Source organism: Petromyzon marinus, chromosome 18, assembly GCF_048934315.1.
Source record: "Petromyzon marinus isolate PM22_M1 ecotype Great Lakes invasive population chromosome 18, UKy_Petmar_22M1.pri1.0, whole genome shotgun sequence".
In the NCBI taxonomy this organism is placed as follows: Eukaryota; Metazoa; Chordata; class Hyperoartia; order Petromyzontiformes; family Petromyzontidae; genus Petromyzon; species Petromyzon marinus.
Window position 1 is genome coordinate 2,471,188 of NC_133684.1, and position 17,241 is coordinate 2,488,428.

General features: G+C 46.6%; 1 long non-coding RNA gene across 1 annotated transcript; it reads right to left on the reverse strand.

The window, feature by feature from the left end:
- Positions 1-1,836: 1,836 nt before the first annotated feature.
- LOC142925073 (uncharacterized) lies at positions 1,837-9,456 on the reverse strand. The gene is made up of 3 exons (XR_012942170.1): positions 9,189-9,456; positions 6,126-6,181; positions 1,837-4,235 (listed from the first exon to the last, which is right to left on the reverse strand). It is a non-coding gene; the product is annotated as an uncharacterized LOC142925073 (long non-coding RNA).
- Positions 9,457-17,241: the final 7,785 nt, after the last annotated feature.

The window sequence follows — 17,241 nt, forward strand, 5'->3', positions numbered from 1 at the left end:
AAGCTCCACGCAGATTTACACAATAATCCCCTTTTGCGTTGACACCTCGTGGCCACCATGCAGCCCACGTCTCCCAAAGCTTCTTGTTTTCATGCAGGGTGTCACATCCGAGTACAAAACCAAGGCCGGACGCTGTTTAGCCTGGGTTAGATGTGACGAGATCGCTCACATCGCCACGATCTTCTCACAGCTTGCAGTGACAAAACGGGCGTTTGCTTGTAATAAAATGCACAATGCACGTTGATTTTATGATTATGGCAATTAGGAATCTTACACGGATGACTAAATTGGTGGCTTGTCAGCAATGATGAATAGTGTGTACGCTCGTTACCCTAACGATGCCACTTGAATTAGCCACACCACGAGGGATGCGCTGTGAATTTGTTTGGTGTGGAGGCCTTTCTTGACACCGCGGGACGCAATGGCGTCCCAGCTGAGTGGGAGAGAGAGATAACTTTTGGTTAACGTGCAGTGCCAAGGTTTGTGAGAAATTCTGCCGTGAGGCAAACACAAACTCGACAATAGAAAACGAGGCCGGTCACTCATCCAACAACGCGTGCTCTGTTAATGTGGAATAGTTTGGGGATTGTTTGCTTTTTTCTGAGTTTGCATTATTTTACGGGTGGAAATCCTTCCTCCTGCAATTAACGACCATTTTCTTGTTATTGTTCAAGGAAATAGGTACAATTCCTCACCGTGAACAGCACAATTTGAGGGCAAGACTATAATTTGTATTAAAATACCTGGCCTTGAATCAAGGACAAAGTCAAAAGTGATGCCAACAAATATTAGTCTTGTAAAAAGTTAAGGTGAACAAAAAAATGGAACAGTTACATACACACACTGCTTTACTTGTCGCAGCTGCAACTTGCTGCTGCGGCTGCTGCTACTGCGATTGGCATGTGCTGAGTGTTTCAGTTAACTCCGCCTTTGTATCAGGTGGGTTGGGTCTGAAGCTAAACGACGAGGAGTGGTGGGCTGATCTGAGGAGACTGAGTGGAAATGGCCGGGATTGAACTAAGTTTGTTAGTTAATCCTCTTCATCCCCGATGTGACGCAAGGCCGCAATGGGTTATCTCCACTTCTTCCTGTCCTTGGCAACATCGCACTGAACTAAACAAAACAATTTTTATTTCACCAGGTAAGGCCCACTGAGCTATAGCGTTTTTTTAAATCAGAAGCGACCTGGCCACAAATCAAAGTTCAACGAAGTGGCTTGTCCCGTGGATGGAAAAACCGGAGGACCCGGAGAAAAATCCACGCGACCACAGAGAGAGGAGAGAGAGGGACATGCAAGCTCTAAATCTATAGGCGGCATGGTCTGGATGGAATCCACGACCTCCTGTATAGCAGGCGAGGTAGTTGACATCTCCTAGCCACCGTAGCGCCCCTGATGGGTTGGGTGCACAGCCAGCGGTTACCGCACCCTCCAATGTGGTGTCTCGGGAGCAAAGCAAGCGCTTTGCAAGAGCTGTGCTGTTTGCTTTTGTTTGCTTTTTTAAGGAAACCTTTTTTTTGGGTGGAAATACTCTCTTTTTTGTTGTTAATAGATTTAGAAAAATTCAGATTTTTAAAAATATATTTATTTGGTGTCCTAATAATACTTTGTTGTGCAGTTGAAATTATTTAAATATTGAATTTTTTTGGTTAACTTTTTCCACTTAGCCGATGTGTCCTGGCATTACATTTTGAAGTTTGTTTATCTGAAAATGAGTAATTTTAACCCAGACAGCCCATGTTTCATGCTTGCAAACCGTGTTAGATTTTAAACATATAAAGACGCTCTGTACGTGACTGATACCACATTCCAAGCACTCAGACCCCAGCAAATAAGGCTTCAAAAAAACACGTGAGTTTATTTTGTTGAAATATAATCATTCGTATATCAACGTTTAATCTGTTGTTTTTTGGTACAATTTGCACTATTGTACTTCCATTGCGAGGCTACACAAAAATAAAACATTGCTAGCCGTTTGTATATTTATCGTGTCATTTAAAACCGTGCCGCAAATTAAAATTCCCGTGACTAATTGGCGCGTGTAAGTTAAGAGGAGTGTTTTAAAAAATAACAACCAAAAAATTAATTACACGGTCAGGTTCACGGGCCAAACGAGAACTGGCCACACGTAGGAGTGGGATAGATCACAGCTGTTCACCACCTACGCAGCCAACGTCGGCATGGAAAGACACTTCATCCAACATTAGACCGCGAAATGGCTAGCCGCGATGATGACGTGGTTGATGATTAGGTGTGTAAAGATGTATCGAGTCTGACGCCGACGATGACTGTTTTGTGCACGAGCATTTATGATAAAAAAAAATTCTGTGCTATGTTGAATTTGTTCGTGTGACCCCCACACCACCCCTGCCTGCAGCCACGAGAGGCATGCAATTCTCGGCAATGTAAATATAAAATAATAATCATTGCATGCCCGCACGAGGATATATGGAGTCGAAGTGCTTGTGCACGCAAACGAGTGTGGGCAGAAGCTCGCCTCCGCTTACGGGGCTGGGCTAAATGGTGACAATTCCACATTCATACGGTGAGAACAAGCATTACCATAGGACGGACACCCGACAAAAGTCCGAGTCATTCCCAGACCTGGGATTTGAACTCGCAACCATCCAAATCTGTTGGGACAATGCAATGCGTCGCAAGCAGAGGCGAGCGAGTGACTTCCCATCGGACCTTTGCTTTACCATGGGCAAGTTTCTGGCTTGTAAAGGCTCAGTCTCCCCCAAGTGACTCAGCCTCCCTCTGCACAATTAGCCTCTGCCATACCCCCATAGTAAGAGGGCGATAGACGGCCACGGTCTGGGTTTGTTGGTGAGTGTTTAGCTACGAGGCTGTTTGTACCAGACCCAACCTGCACGTCCCGGTTTTAATAATCCACCTTGCCCAGGGGTCAGAGGTCGGAGCGCTGAGCTGGCACTGCCGAGAATCTGTTTCACAACCTGGCAGGCAGCCGTGATTAAACCGGGTTCTGAAATTGTTGTGAGTTTGATGATTGTTTCAGTTTGGTCACTAATGGCTGCACAGAAAAAAATCACGTTAAATTTTATTCAGGCACGTAATTTAGCTAAGTTAAACTAAGCTGCACACTAAACTAAAACAATTTTGCCTAAATTCCAGTTGTGAAAACCAAAACTGTTCGTTTGATTTTCATGTGACACATTACTCTCAGTAACTAAATCTGTAATTTATGAGAATGTCCCACACCCTTCAGATGGTCACATTTGCTGAAATGTATTGACATGGTGACCTGAGATGAGATGACCAACGTGTAATCTTTCAGAAACCGTTTATGGTTTTTGCATAACGCACCAAGACTGGGTGTTTCTTACAGATTTTCACGTGTCGCTTGACGTTTACTCTCGGTGGCAGAGCAGGTGGGAGTGCAGGGTGTTGCCACCCGTGTTTATGTTGAACAGAGGCCACATGAAGGAATCTCAGAAGTAACTCTGTGATATTCACTTCCTTGGGCTGTTCTCGAACGCAAAGGGATTGCTATGCCCTGCTAGGGATCCAAGGGGTTTCATTGATAGTGCTATCGAAAAAAATTGGTGAAAAAAATTACAACAAAAATCAGGATGATGACTTTGACGACGATGATGACCACAAACTCTATGTTGTAGTCAAAACGACTCGCTTGTTACATGTACTTATGTTGAACTTTAACTTATTTCGCACCATACGTAGCCCACCGTGCTAATCGGAGGTGCTGGGGGAGAACAACAAACCAAAGCAACTGAAAGTAGTAATAAAGAAATTAGTTCGTCAATCTATTTGATTTAAAAGTGCATCGATCCAGTCGCTTCCCAATATCAGAAGGAAGAGCATTCCAGACGGCAACAGAAGCTCATCTGAAAGCACGCGACGCGGTGACCGCCGTCTTTGTCCGATGCGTTCGCCAACAATCTGCGCCCTCGATGCAGCTTTCGGCTAAGGGCCGCCACGCCCCAACTTGGTGTCATGATGTGGCGTGACTTCCCGTAAACGTGGAGGTCGAGGCAGTAACTCGCACCGCAGTAGAACCCCGACACCGATAGTCTCAATTGGGAACACAATCGGGGAATGGAGAACGACTCCTGAATGCACCTTGCGATGGGAGCTGTGTGTGGCGGCTGCGGCTTCTTGAGGACGGCTCGGTTCGGGGTCGCCCCGGGAGCTTTTTTAGGGATGGGGGTGGCAGGGCGTGGGAGGGTCCAGATTTCTCTAGAGGGGGGGTGTTGGCCTGTGAGTTGGAAGAACAAGGATGCATTTTTAGGGGATGGGGGTTCAAGGCAAATGTGTATTTAAAGGGTGCGGTGAATGTAACAGTACTTATTTTCACGGTGGCATTTCGAGAATTACTATCTACAAATCTCAAGCAATTTAATGGCCCTCTGACTCGCTAACTTGTCTCGAAAGCCATAAGGGTATTCGACAATTCGACCATAACAGTTACAGCAAAACTACAGAGGTACACTTCATTGCCACGTGTTTATGTACATGTCCAGTTTTTGTGGTGGCACAGCGTAACACACACCCCACTCATCAACCCGACCACCTGAGTTCGATTCCTGGCCACGGCTAACATCAGTGGCGAATGAGATCTGGACTGACTTTAGACTCAACCCTTCACCATTGTTGCGCTGATCAGCGTGGTGAAGTGTTGTCGGGCAACTCCCCGCGACTGGCACAACGCTCGGAGAGGCCCTCATTCGGCAGTGAATCGATCGGCGGCTGATGATGATGATGCTATGGCTTCACGTCTTAACCTTCCACACGCTACTAATATCTGCACGCTGGTCTGTGGCAGCAAAGCGGTGCGGTTGAGCCGCGCCGGCTCCGTGAGTGCGCGCAGTAAGAGCAGCGCTCTCTCTCTCTGCTCTCACTCTCTCGCCCGGTGCCTGCTATGCGTTTCATCACCGCGTTTCCCGGCGAAGACGCGGCCACCCCGAGGCTGCTGCACGCCATCACGCGCCGTGTCACCCCGTCACCAAGTGATGCTTCGCACGCGTGCGTGATGCAATGACGCGCTCAGCCACCCTCCTTGCGGAACCCATCGGAGCGCGTTTCAGCACGTGCTCGGTGTGCATGCACGTGAGTGCAGTACCGTACCCCACTACGTAGCGATATGCAATGCGTCCGGGTTTGATTCCCGGCCACAGACAATATTAGTGGCACGTGATCGGTGGACCGATCCTGGCCTTCGCCCCCCAAACGTTCCAAACCCACGATGGCCAACGTGGTGAAGTTTTGTGGTCTTCATCCACCAGCAGTGGCATTGTATTGGTTACAAATTGATTTGCCTACTTCAATTAATATATTGTAAGTGGGTATGCCCACAAGTATTCTGCACCCTGCAAATGTACAAGTGATATGGAACAGGATAAATAAAGCTTCTCAACTGTTTCATTAATGATTTTATCCACTGCTGGATAACGGCTTCCCTTTTTCCATGTTGGTCATTTCATGACAATGTGGAACTACATTGAGAAATGCAGGTTGGTGAACGGAAAGCCCCTAGGATCGGTTCAGATTTCACTCGCTAACAATTTTAACCATGGCTGGGATTCAAACTCGGGTGGCTGGGGTTCGTAGTGCAGTGCCCACTGACCACCAGCATCACTCTCCCACAAGATCCCTGTAATTGCAGTCCAGTAGGTTATTCATTGAATGCACCCTTGCAATCATTGCTATTGCTGTCATTCTGTGCCCCCGTTCAAGTTCAGGTCCAAGTCATTCTGCTTCTGCTCTGAATGATGTCTTAAAATAACTAAATAAATAGATGCAATATATAAATACAGTAGATATGCCTCCCCCGTTGCCCACGGCGCACACATCTCGCTGTTGAGACGACGTCGCATTTCGACGTTTTGCAAATCTACGTTTCGTTATGGTCATTGTTTTGCCGGATTTTGTTTTCGGTTGTATTATAGATATGTGCACACGTTTGTATATGATGCCTCTCACTTGTTTGATCGTGCCCCGTTGTCTTGTACAAGCAAACGTGTGCGTTAAGCGCGGCCACATATTTGAACCGAGCACGTGTCGAGTCTGTTTTTCATCAAAGTGTGGAGGTGTGTTTATGCTTAACGGTCAGCGCAGCTTACTGTAGCTTTACGAGGGAAAACTTTACCGTTGATTTGGAGCTCGCCTAAAGGACGTCCTCCTCGTTTTCTTGCGACACGAAGCCTGCACGCGTCGGAAAATTGGCACGGAGGTTTACGGGAGAGAGAAAGGTGGCTTGCTCATGATTAATTGCGGCACGGGCCTCCTGTAAAAACACGCAGAGGGGGGACTTACAAGCCAGGAAAATGTGCACGTTGGCACCCAAAGTCAATTCATCAACAGCGTCTACTGCTGCTGCTGCAAAAAAAAAAGTACGTAAAAAAAAACACAACCGAAAAAAATATATGGCCACCGCCACTCGTGCGGTGTAGAGAGGAGAAAAAAACCTTGGGTGGGCAGCGAATGCTGTGGAAGCCATGAGAAATTCCTATGAAAGATACAAATAAATAAATAACCGAAAGGAGCCGCACCCATGCGCTGTGCAAGTGCAAAAAACAAAAGCATCCGTCGCGCGTTTTGTGCGTGAAATGAAAGTCGTGGGTCTTACGGGGATTTCAGACATCCCTTTCCGCTGTCTGCGAGGGCACACATTGGTCTGCGTGGCTCAGGATGCGACCTGTTTGGCTTTGTCTGCCCAGGGCTTTTGAGCACGAACCTTCTTTTCATTACCGCTGGATTCTCGCAGAAGAAACAAGGGCCACACCTTACGACGCCAAAGAGAAACTATTTCGCTAAATAAAAAGATAGAAAAAAATGTTTTTTTGTAACTTTCACCGATGGGGCTTGCACTGTTTATTGGTTTAACGTGTGGCCAAATATGCATTGGCGGCACAAGAAAAGTAGGCGAGCGGCGGCAAGTTTCCACTTCAATGCTTGCGCCTCATCTTAATTTCCTTCTAATTGGCAACATTACAATGTGAACGAGCCAAATCGTTTCCATTGTTTTGCATACAAAAAAACAAAAACGCGAAACTCCGTTTGGCAGCCAAAACAAACGCATTTTAAGAAAATACGCACCGAGTATTAGGCAAGTGCACATGCAATAAATATTGGTGTTTTTTTGCTTTCCTCAAACCTTGCTACACCACACAGTTGGATTACGCGCATTTTCCTGTCAAATTAATTCATTAATTTGGTGGCGACAACTCGCGTGTAGATTGATAAACGGGTACGCTGCTATCCATTGCCCGAGATTTGTACGTTGCACCAAGGATTCCCTAGGCAGGTGATGGATTCTGCTGGAGGCAGGGCAAACTAAAACTAAACTTTAAATTTTATTTAACGAGGTAAGGCTCACAGAGCTGTTATAGCTCTTTTTCAGAAGCGACCTGGCCACAAATGATAGCTCAACGAAGTGGCTTATGATGTGGAAAGTTAAAATAGCCAAATACTCTAAATGCGTGATGTTGATTCTAAATGTGGAGGAAACAACCGGAGGACTCGGAGTAAAATCCACGCAACCACGGGGAGAGAGACACGCAAACTACAAATATACAGCATTAACAATTTAAATAGGTTTTACCAATTCTGACAATAAAACAAATGTTAAGATGTTCAAACACCAAATAGATACCCTACGCAAGGGATATATTCGAATATACAGGGGTCAGGATTGAACCACGACCTCCTGCATACCAGGTGAGGGTGATAACATCTCGCCACCTGGGCTAGTGCCATTCAGAGGGACGATGTTCCATGTGGTAAACACGGCAAGAGATTGTTGGCTTTTGGAGCTGTGGTGGTGACACAAAAAAACAAGAATCCGTCTCTGCTTCCACACAGAATGATCGCAAACCAGACAACTCTGCAATACTGACGTTTAAAATCACTGTGGTGCCAGCTGCAGCGGATTCTTTTAGGGCCACGAGGCGATTATATTTTTTGGCATTCGAGCCAAGTATCGTGCAGTCCACCTGTACAAAAATATTCAAGAATTGGCCAAACATCCCCCCAAGCGTCGTTGGTGAGAGGTAGAAAGGGTAGAAATTCAGGATCAGCCAAGCCACCATAGACCCCTGGTGATGTCACTCTCCGTGCGTGGGGGTTGCGGTGGTTGAGACTGCCCCGTGCGTGATGTCACCCTGCTGCTCAAACTGACCAGCTCGTGTTTTTGTTTTTTTCTTTCTGTGCACTATTTATGTTTACATGGTTGCCTTGTACAGCATTTGCAGATGTTCTAATTTATAAACACCCCGTAAATTATTATTCTTATAAAGCAGGCTTTTCCTGGAAAAAAATTATTCAGACTCTTGAGGATTTACTCGGCAAATAAAGAGGTATTATTCATATAATGTTTACGTTCAAATGTGTGTCATTTAAAATAATAACAATAATAATTTACAGCCCTTTGCCCATCCACCGCTAGATGGAGGCCTCCCTATACCGTTTTGGCCTGTAAGGTTTTTTGATTTTAACCTCACCACGTTGGTCAGTGACGGGAAAGGGTCCAGGACTGGGTCAGATATTTGTTCACCACTGATGTAAGCCATGGCCAGGAATTGAACTAAGGTCACTGGGTTCGTGGTACTGTGTGTGCCAACCCACTGGGCCAGCGCTAGCCCCCTGAGGGTCATTGCATCATACGAAACGCGTGACGGCAGTGAATTATACTTGAGTGTTGGAGAAAGGCTTCGGCGTGAGGTGAAGGAAAAATCCTCGCACGATACACTGAAAAAAACGACATTTCCAAACCACAAAAAATATTAAAATGTTTTAGTTTACTTAACCCCTCGTGGTAAATGGAAGGGATTGTTTTTTGGAACCGTTCAAAATTGGCTTTGCAGCCGTGATTGCCGTTCAAAGCCTTTCTTCTCTCGATTTTTTCTGGTTCGTGGCCTCAACGCGGCCTCCCATTGTGGCTTTGTAGCGCGCGTGGCGGTAATCTCAATGATCTGAAGCAACAGAAGAAGAAGAAGAAAAAAACTCTCTGGCAGCCAGAGACGGTGTCACCGAGGGCCTCTCGGCATGCACAGCACCTCCTCCGCACTCCGCCCCGGCGCTATCCGCTGTGATCTGCGGCTTCTGCAGACCTTTGTTGCCGTCGCCAGCGACGCGTGGCACCGCATTAAAGGCAGCTGCGGCAGCTGTGGCAGCTCACCAAGCGTGTCCAACCTGCAGCGAAGGAGCGTACCGTGGTTGTCCCCCAGGGAGAACGGCGGCGTTGCAATGCGGGGCACGTTGAAGCTGCAATGGCCTCAGTGCCCGGGCTGAAGAGACTTGAGTTTTAATCATCGTAATGTACAGCCCGTTGGAAAACCCCTGCTGGGTAAACACCCCCCCCCCCCCAGGCCTCCGCCCACACACTGTATTGGTCATGAAATATTGTTTGACCATAATTCAAAATGTTTTGTTCGTACAGATAAGATATCATTGGCCACTGATGTTAGCCATGGGCTGGAAATCAAACTTAGGTAGCCAGCTTCGTTGTGCAGTGCGCTAACCACAGAACCACTACTCCATCCAACGAACACTTTACCATCATCAATTGTTTAACTACCACTCCAATATGAATAAAGTAATCTATAGCAAGCTTGACTTCAGGCAGTTACCCTTTTTCATATACTCTATTCCGTGAAAATTATAACATTCAGTGTTGCCTGGTAGTCGGTTTCCTCTACCACAATGTTTCCTATGTGTGGAAAAAGCATTGCATCTGTCGCACATGAATGAAGAGGCATTGCTTTGTTGTGTTCAGTTTGTTGTCCTTCCCCCGTACCTCCGATTAGCGCGGTTGGCTATGTACGGTGCCAAAAAGCTTCAACATACATACATTAACACTAACCATTGCCCTCCCAGTCAGTGTTCAATTTTGTCAATTCAGCCCTTTAATCAGACAATTGTAGCTTGTGCTGGTTCTATTTTCGTCTTTCCCACTTGTACATATGAATCTAAGCGCATTTGAATCGTAACTCCTGCCTAAAAATGTTTTTTTTTTTCTGAATTGTTAGGTCTGTTCTACACATTATAATCAGCTTGTACACTTTATTCAGGTTTTATTGCTTAATGTTTCATACTTGTGTTTGTTCTCGATCTCCGTGTGCGGTTGGCTCTTTATGGTCATGTGTTATGTACCGCATGAGGTCTCCATTGGGAGAGAAAAAATACTTTTCATCTCAATTTTCATTAAGTGTGGTTTGTTTTTTACAACTGCTGTGCTATTTACAGGAAATGTTGATCCGCCTGACACTTGTCGGGGGTTCACTCGGCACCTCGGGCAGATTCGATTAATTGTCACACTTTAGGGGGGGTCCCCCAATTTGATTCAACAATCGATTATTTTTTGCGTAGATTTGTTTGTTTTAAGCAGCTCGCATTCGCGCCGTTTCTTATTCCCTTTGTCTCATTCGTACGCACACACTCACACATATCAAATCATAAATTTTTACACAAGCTATTCGATTGGGGTTTTCGTGGGCCTTACCAATCGATATTCATCGATTTGAACCCATTGCATTGTTGCACTTTTACTGATTCGTCCTTAAGTTCGCCCTAACCTAACCTCAACTCGACGGTGTCGATGCTCACAGCAAGTCATTCTGTTCCCGGTGCTAGTCCGCTGACACTTCTCAGCATGGAAATGAAAATGAAGCAACCGAAATGAATGCGTGCTGAAATAATTTTGAAATACGAGTCGGGAACATTCTTTTGTGATCGTGCTTGGTGTGTGTGTGTGCGTGCAACAGGTATTGAGAGTCTCATTGGAGTTGCAAACTGCCTTCCGCAGATTTCCACGTGGCCCTGGTCACGTTTTTTTTTGTAGCAGCTGTGGTTGCAAGGTCCCCATCGGCATTACAAAGCGCGCCTTTGTACTCGGTTTTTAGATGGAGACACTTTTAGTGTTGGTCCCACCTGCGAAGGCTATCCTCCGTTAAACATGACAAGAGAGAAGCGGGTTTCTTCCTGATAAGACACAGAAGTATCTCTTTGCGAGGACGATAGTGGTGACATGTGATGACGGCAAAACATTTTTGCGTACGGTGAAAGACACGACTATAATACCGTCTGATGTTACCAAAAAAATACACCGCGCGTCAGACTGCGTGGGTGTGCGTGCAAGGGAGCTCTGATCCCCGGTGTGACCTGGTTTGATTCCCAACCACGGCTAACAGCGGTGGCGAGTGATATCCTCACTGGTTCTGGGCACTTCCCCTCATTACTCACGCTTGATTGAGTACCCGACGTGGCGTGTAAACATTAGCACCGGGGAGACCAAGGTGGCTCTGGCCGCATAGGGTGGCTTGCAATAGCACTTTCCTCAACGGTTTACAGGGCTACGTGGGGAGATTTTTGAGTGCAGATGGCAGTGCAATGGTATCTGCACTGCGTTGTTATGCCAGCAACCTGGGATTGAGTCCCAGCCACGTTCCACATCACTGCCGAGTGGGATCTGAATCTGCCCTCTAAGTAATTAAGTGTGAACATTTGTTGTCGTCCACTCTTAAGATTCCTGTCAATCACGAATGCGCCCTGGGTCACGTATCGTGAGCTGTTTGGAACACCGCTCTTCTGGGTCTGTTGCAAAACTGGCTCGGACATCAAGAACGGGACCCAAGCATCTGCCGGTGGCCTGTTCCAGGTCTCCGTGCCGGAGATTCAACAGCTCCTCTGGCCCTGTGCCTCTACGAAGGTCACGCGGCCTTAGATGAGTACCTGATCGCACGTGTGTAACTTGTGTTGATATAAATACTAGAACACAAAAGCAACAAAAGTAGGTGTTTTTTTTACGTTGAACTTCTTTTGCACCGCACGTGGCCAACCGCGCTAATCGGAGGTGCGATGCTGGCCTCGTCGCCCTTGGTTTTCGCCATTCCCAGCCTGAATAAGAGCATCAGAGATACTCGCGATGTTGAACGTAGTTATTTTAAGTCTTCTGTTAAAAACTGTGGCCTTTTTGTGTTTCCCTTTCATCACCGCTGAGTGCACAGCGGCAAGCAGACACCACGTCGCACTCTCTCCCCTGGAACGAATCCCAACCAAAAAAATCTATATCCCCACCTGAGTTTGCATTCTATTCCTAAATCGGGCACGCGGAGAGGACTTATAACCAGCGCAGAGGTCGCTGTAAATACTTTAGCCACTGATGCGAAAAATAAGGAGCACTCACGCCAGATTTCTGGGAAGGAGGAAGGCGTGTTGTCTGCCACGGGGACCGTGAGTGCCAAAGAAAACCACACGTGGTCAACATCGGCAAAGAAAATAAAATAAAAGTAAACTTCTCCTTCTGCAAACACGCAGAGCTGGAAGGTGCTCGAAGCTGCTAGCGCTTAGACTGCACGGCTTTGGCCATTTAGTTGTGCCGCAGTGTTTGCTTGTGTCTATTGTTTAGGCCTCGAGTTCATTTGTTTGTCAAGTTTCGTAGTCTGGTCAACATATTTGTCTCCTCCAACCTCCACCACCACCCCATACTTCGTCTCACCTGCAGTTAACCACAATGGCCGGTGTTCCCCGACCCCCGGGACATTTTGCAGATCAAGTTCTGTTCTTGTGCAATAAATACTCATACATGCTGTGCAGTACAGCAAGTAGGTAGCCGTGCTATCGGCGCACAGTTTTTTTTGTATAATGTTTTCCCTTCATGTGCAGAGGTGCTTTCCGTGCAGTCCAATTTAATTTCTCAAGTAAAACACTGAAAAGTAATTTGGGAGGCATGTCACGACTAACTGAATAATCAAACTGATTCTTACGCTCATGATACAAGCGTTGAATAGTGTGCGTAAGAATCACATGTTTACAAATTATATGCTAATGTTACAATTAGGCTAATGGAGTGAAGAGAAACTTTACAACGAGGACTAAAAATACAAGTGCAACAAAACAAGATTAACTCCTGAATAAAATCGCAACCCCATTTCGTGAAAATCATCACATTGTGGGGCTGACACTGGTACCTTATTAGGAAGTGGCCAATCGAATCCTAGGAGAGGGGTGGCACAATGGTTAGCGCACTGCACTTTGTGCCGACGTCCAGTTCCAGGCCATGACTAACATGGCTTGGAATATCTGAATCAGATCTGAATCAGTCCAGGGCACCTCCTTCACCAACCCTTGCTCATCGGTGTGATCAAAGCGTGTCCAAACAACCCCCACGACTTAACAGGGCATAAGGGAGGACTTCATCCAGCGTTTAATTGATTAAAGGAAAAAACATATATATTATACATTCTTTCTGATGTGTAATTCCAAAGACATAGGCTTCTTCTGGGTGAACATTACAAAATGTCCCGTCCGTCATCGTAACATTTATCCGGCGCTTTGCTAACTGGTTGTGGAGGCCAGCAGACGGTGGCATATCGTGGTTGGCATGGGCCCCGCTGTAACGAAATGACCGGGGGGGGGGGGGGGGGATGGGGGGGGGGAGTGGCTGGGGGCTCTCCTGCAGTCGGTGGGCCCCGGTGCAGTTGCACAGCCTGTGCACGTGATCGCTGCCCCACTGCCAGAAGACAAAGGGGGCTGGTTGCTGCGACCAGCCGGCCATTACTTGACGTTGCCCTCCTGAAGATGTTCCCGCTTGCAAGCGGGGCAACCCTAATAACGCCCGGATCGAGTTTCCTACGGAAAACAACCAGCTCCAATCTGCCCGACTCCTCGGCTCGCGGTCAGCCCCGCCAATGTTCTCTAGGAGTCATTACTCAATTACATCATCGGCCGTAAAAGACATTGCCCATGTGTTCATAAAAAAATCTCATTGTACAATCTAATTAGAGTCACATTTAATAACTGTAATATAATTTTGAGCGAATGTTGTTCTACCTCCGTATTTATTTATTTTTGTCGGTGTTTCTTTTCCTTTTGCTCTGCCGGTCAAGGGCACGGTCGGTTCAAATGGCTGTTTTGTTGTTTTTGGTGCCAGTCTGCTGGCTTTGAAGCGTTCTCCACAAAACATCGTAAGGTTAGGGCGAGCCAGGCACAGACCGTGCCCTGCCTGTGCCAAAATAAACAAATTCTGCAAGGTATGTGGTGTACCCTGCCCGCGCTCGCTAAATCGCCAAACTTCATGCATGAATCTACGCAGGTATCTTGTTGTTTTTTTGCCTTCTCATTTAACATCGACGATGTGGATATATGGATGGAGCGGTGAAGCGGTGGCGAGTGTGTAAATTGTGCTAAAACGAAACCCCGGCGTCCCGAAGTCAGTGGTGAGCGGTTATAAAGCCCCTAGTCCTGGACCCCCATTTTATCTATCTGCGATGATCAGCGTGAAGTACTGCATGGCTAAACAAAGTCTGTGACTCAGAGTTACTTGGGAGGCCTTCATCCGGCAGTTTAATTGTTAACTCGCAGCCTGCGCATCATTCGGACGTCGTTGTCCGTCTGTCCATCTCTCCCTCCAGCCAGCCAGCAAAACTTTGTTAGAATGTACTACGATAATGAGCCAAGAACGTCTGTGTGTCCCGCGCGTGACGTCACTCCACGTCGGCCAGCCCCCCTCATTAATATTTATGAACAGGTGACGTCCTCCACATGGACACCCCCCCTTATTAATAATCATGCGCGGGTGACGTCACTCCACATGAAGCACCATCCCCCCTCATTAATAATCATGATCAGGTGACGCTACTTCACATCGAACAGCCCCCCACATTAATAATCATGAGGAGGTGGCGTCTTCCAAATTGACCCCCCCCCCTATTAATAATAATTAGCGGCTGACGTCACTCCACATGAGGGGGGGCGAGGCGCCTCCTCCCCCCTCCTCGGCGTCAACTCACAACCCTCACTACAAAGGCAGAACCCTCGCGTCACGTGATCTCCGTAACGCTGTTGTTGAGACATAGAAGTAAAAAGGACGTCGTGATGAACAAGGGATTATAACCTTTAAGTGAAATAGGTCTCTGTCACCGCGCCCTTACAAATTGCACACGCATTGATGCAATGAATATTTCACGTCGCGTTCTGCTTTTCGCTTGCAAGCTTCACATCTACTGCAATACACCCGTCCTTGGACGGGCAAAAGGCTCGTGCATAATACTCATCATCGAATGACGGTCCTCCCCCACCCCCAGTCTCCTCACCTCTCATCCCCTGCGTGCCCCCCCCTGCCCCATCTCTCGTGTGTGGCAACCCCCAATCCCCCCACAGTCTCCCCAAACCCGCGTCCCCACCCGTGTGCCCCCTCTCTGCGTACTGAGCGGCACAAGGCCTCCAGCCAATCAGAACGCGTTGGGCGATTCGTAGCCAGCCAGCCAGGCATCCAGGCAGCCAACCAGCCAGAAAACCTTTTGTTGTTAATACAATATGAAGGGCTGTATGTTACAATGTGAATTTCAGAACGATCTGTTGTGGTTTGCTTCACTGGTGTTCCATGCAAATATTACGTTCGTTTGGATTGTTTACCAAAACATTTCCTTGCTTCAAACACTCACTGCTCAGCTCCCGCTCTTGGAGCAGGGGTTAGTGGATCGCTCGCAGATTGTGATGTACGTGAGACGCTCCCGCCTCGGAAGCGGCAGCACCGCAGTCCTTGCATGACGTCGGTACTCACTTTTGTGTGTGTGTGTGGTTTTATTTATTTTTGAGGCCGTGATCTCCTCTCTTTTCCCACGTGTGAGCTCGTCACCAGGTGGTGCAGTTTCCTCCCACCGGTTTAACCCTGGAAAATGTGTAACCTACCTAGCGGGATCACTCCCGAATTCGTCTTGAGACTCTGTCAAGGATTTTTTCCCCCCGATAAGTGAAGGATTATTATTATGATTAATATTCTTCGGGGCGTGACAATTTGCCTCCCCCCCCCAACCCCGACAATTTGATGAATGGTCACAATTCTTCATCGCGATTAGATTCAATATATATTTTTTAATTTTAGAAATTGTGCTACATATAACGGCCTCGAGTGACTGTGGCTACAGGGGTTGCTCGAAGCCATTTACATTAATTACATTTACACCCATTACATTTACAAACATTACATTTACACCCATTACATTTACACCCATTACATTTACACCCATTACATTTACACCCATTACATTTACACCCATTACATTTACACCCATTACATTTACACCCATTACATTTACACCCATTACATTTACATCCATTACATTTACACCCATTACATTTACACCCATTACATTTACATCCATTACATTTACACCCATTACATTTACACCCATTACATTTACACCCATTACATTTACACCCATTACATTTACATCCATTACATTTACACCCATTACATTTACACCCATTACATTTACACCCATTACATTTACACCCATTACATTTACACCCATTACATTTACACCCATTACATTTACATCCATTATATTTACATTAATTACATTTACACCCATTACATTTACACCCATTACATTTACAAACATTACATTTACACCCATTACATTTACATCCATTACATTTACGTCCATTACATTTACAGATCAGATTAAAACGCGATTCTTACACGCGTCAAAATCCAATCTACAGATTAATTGACGAATCGACGCATTCTCCCCACCACTCGTATTGTACGTGTGTGTACGTTGCACTTCTTTCGCACCGTACGTAGCCAACCGCGCCGATACGGCGGTACGGGGGAAGGGTCAACAAACTGAACACAAAAAGGCGGTTCTAAGCCATTAAATAACAAAAGCAATCATCTCTCAACATTTATTTCGCATAACTAGAAGCCTGCGATTGAGCGTTGCTGGCTAATTTAATTGAAAGTACAAATGCGCAACGTCCATTGATTGGCGCTGCATATGCTTCAAAATACACCGCATCCTTAAAACGGTGCATAATGCTCTCTAAAAGGCGGCGGCGGCGGTTGCCAGAAGGGGTTATTAAAAGCACATTTCGTCGATGGCTCTTGCACTCCTCCTCTTTGCCTGCGATTGCTGTGCCAAGAATGTGATCTAGCTCGATGCCAGCCTGAGCTTTCATACGCTGGAGGACAATTGGTGCTTTTCCCTTGCCTAAGCACTCGACTTGCTTAAGTCCTTCATTCCATTAGTAGGCTGGTGAAATTTGGTTACAGTTATGGCCCTTCCCTGCCCGCCACCATACCATGCCGTGTCTGCGATGGGTGTTGTTTAACCATACTTCACGTTGGTTAATACGGGGTTGTGAAAGGAGGGGGGAACAGGACCGGTTCAGATTTCACTCGCCACGGATATTAGACGTAGCCAGGAATCGGTGCAGTAAAAGTGGTTTCCTGCTGTCACGAGCTTGCAAAAGGGCTCATC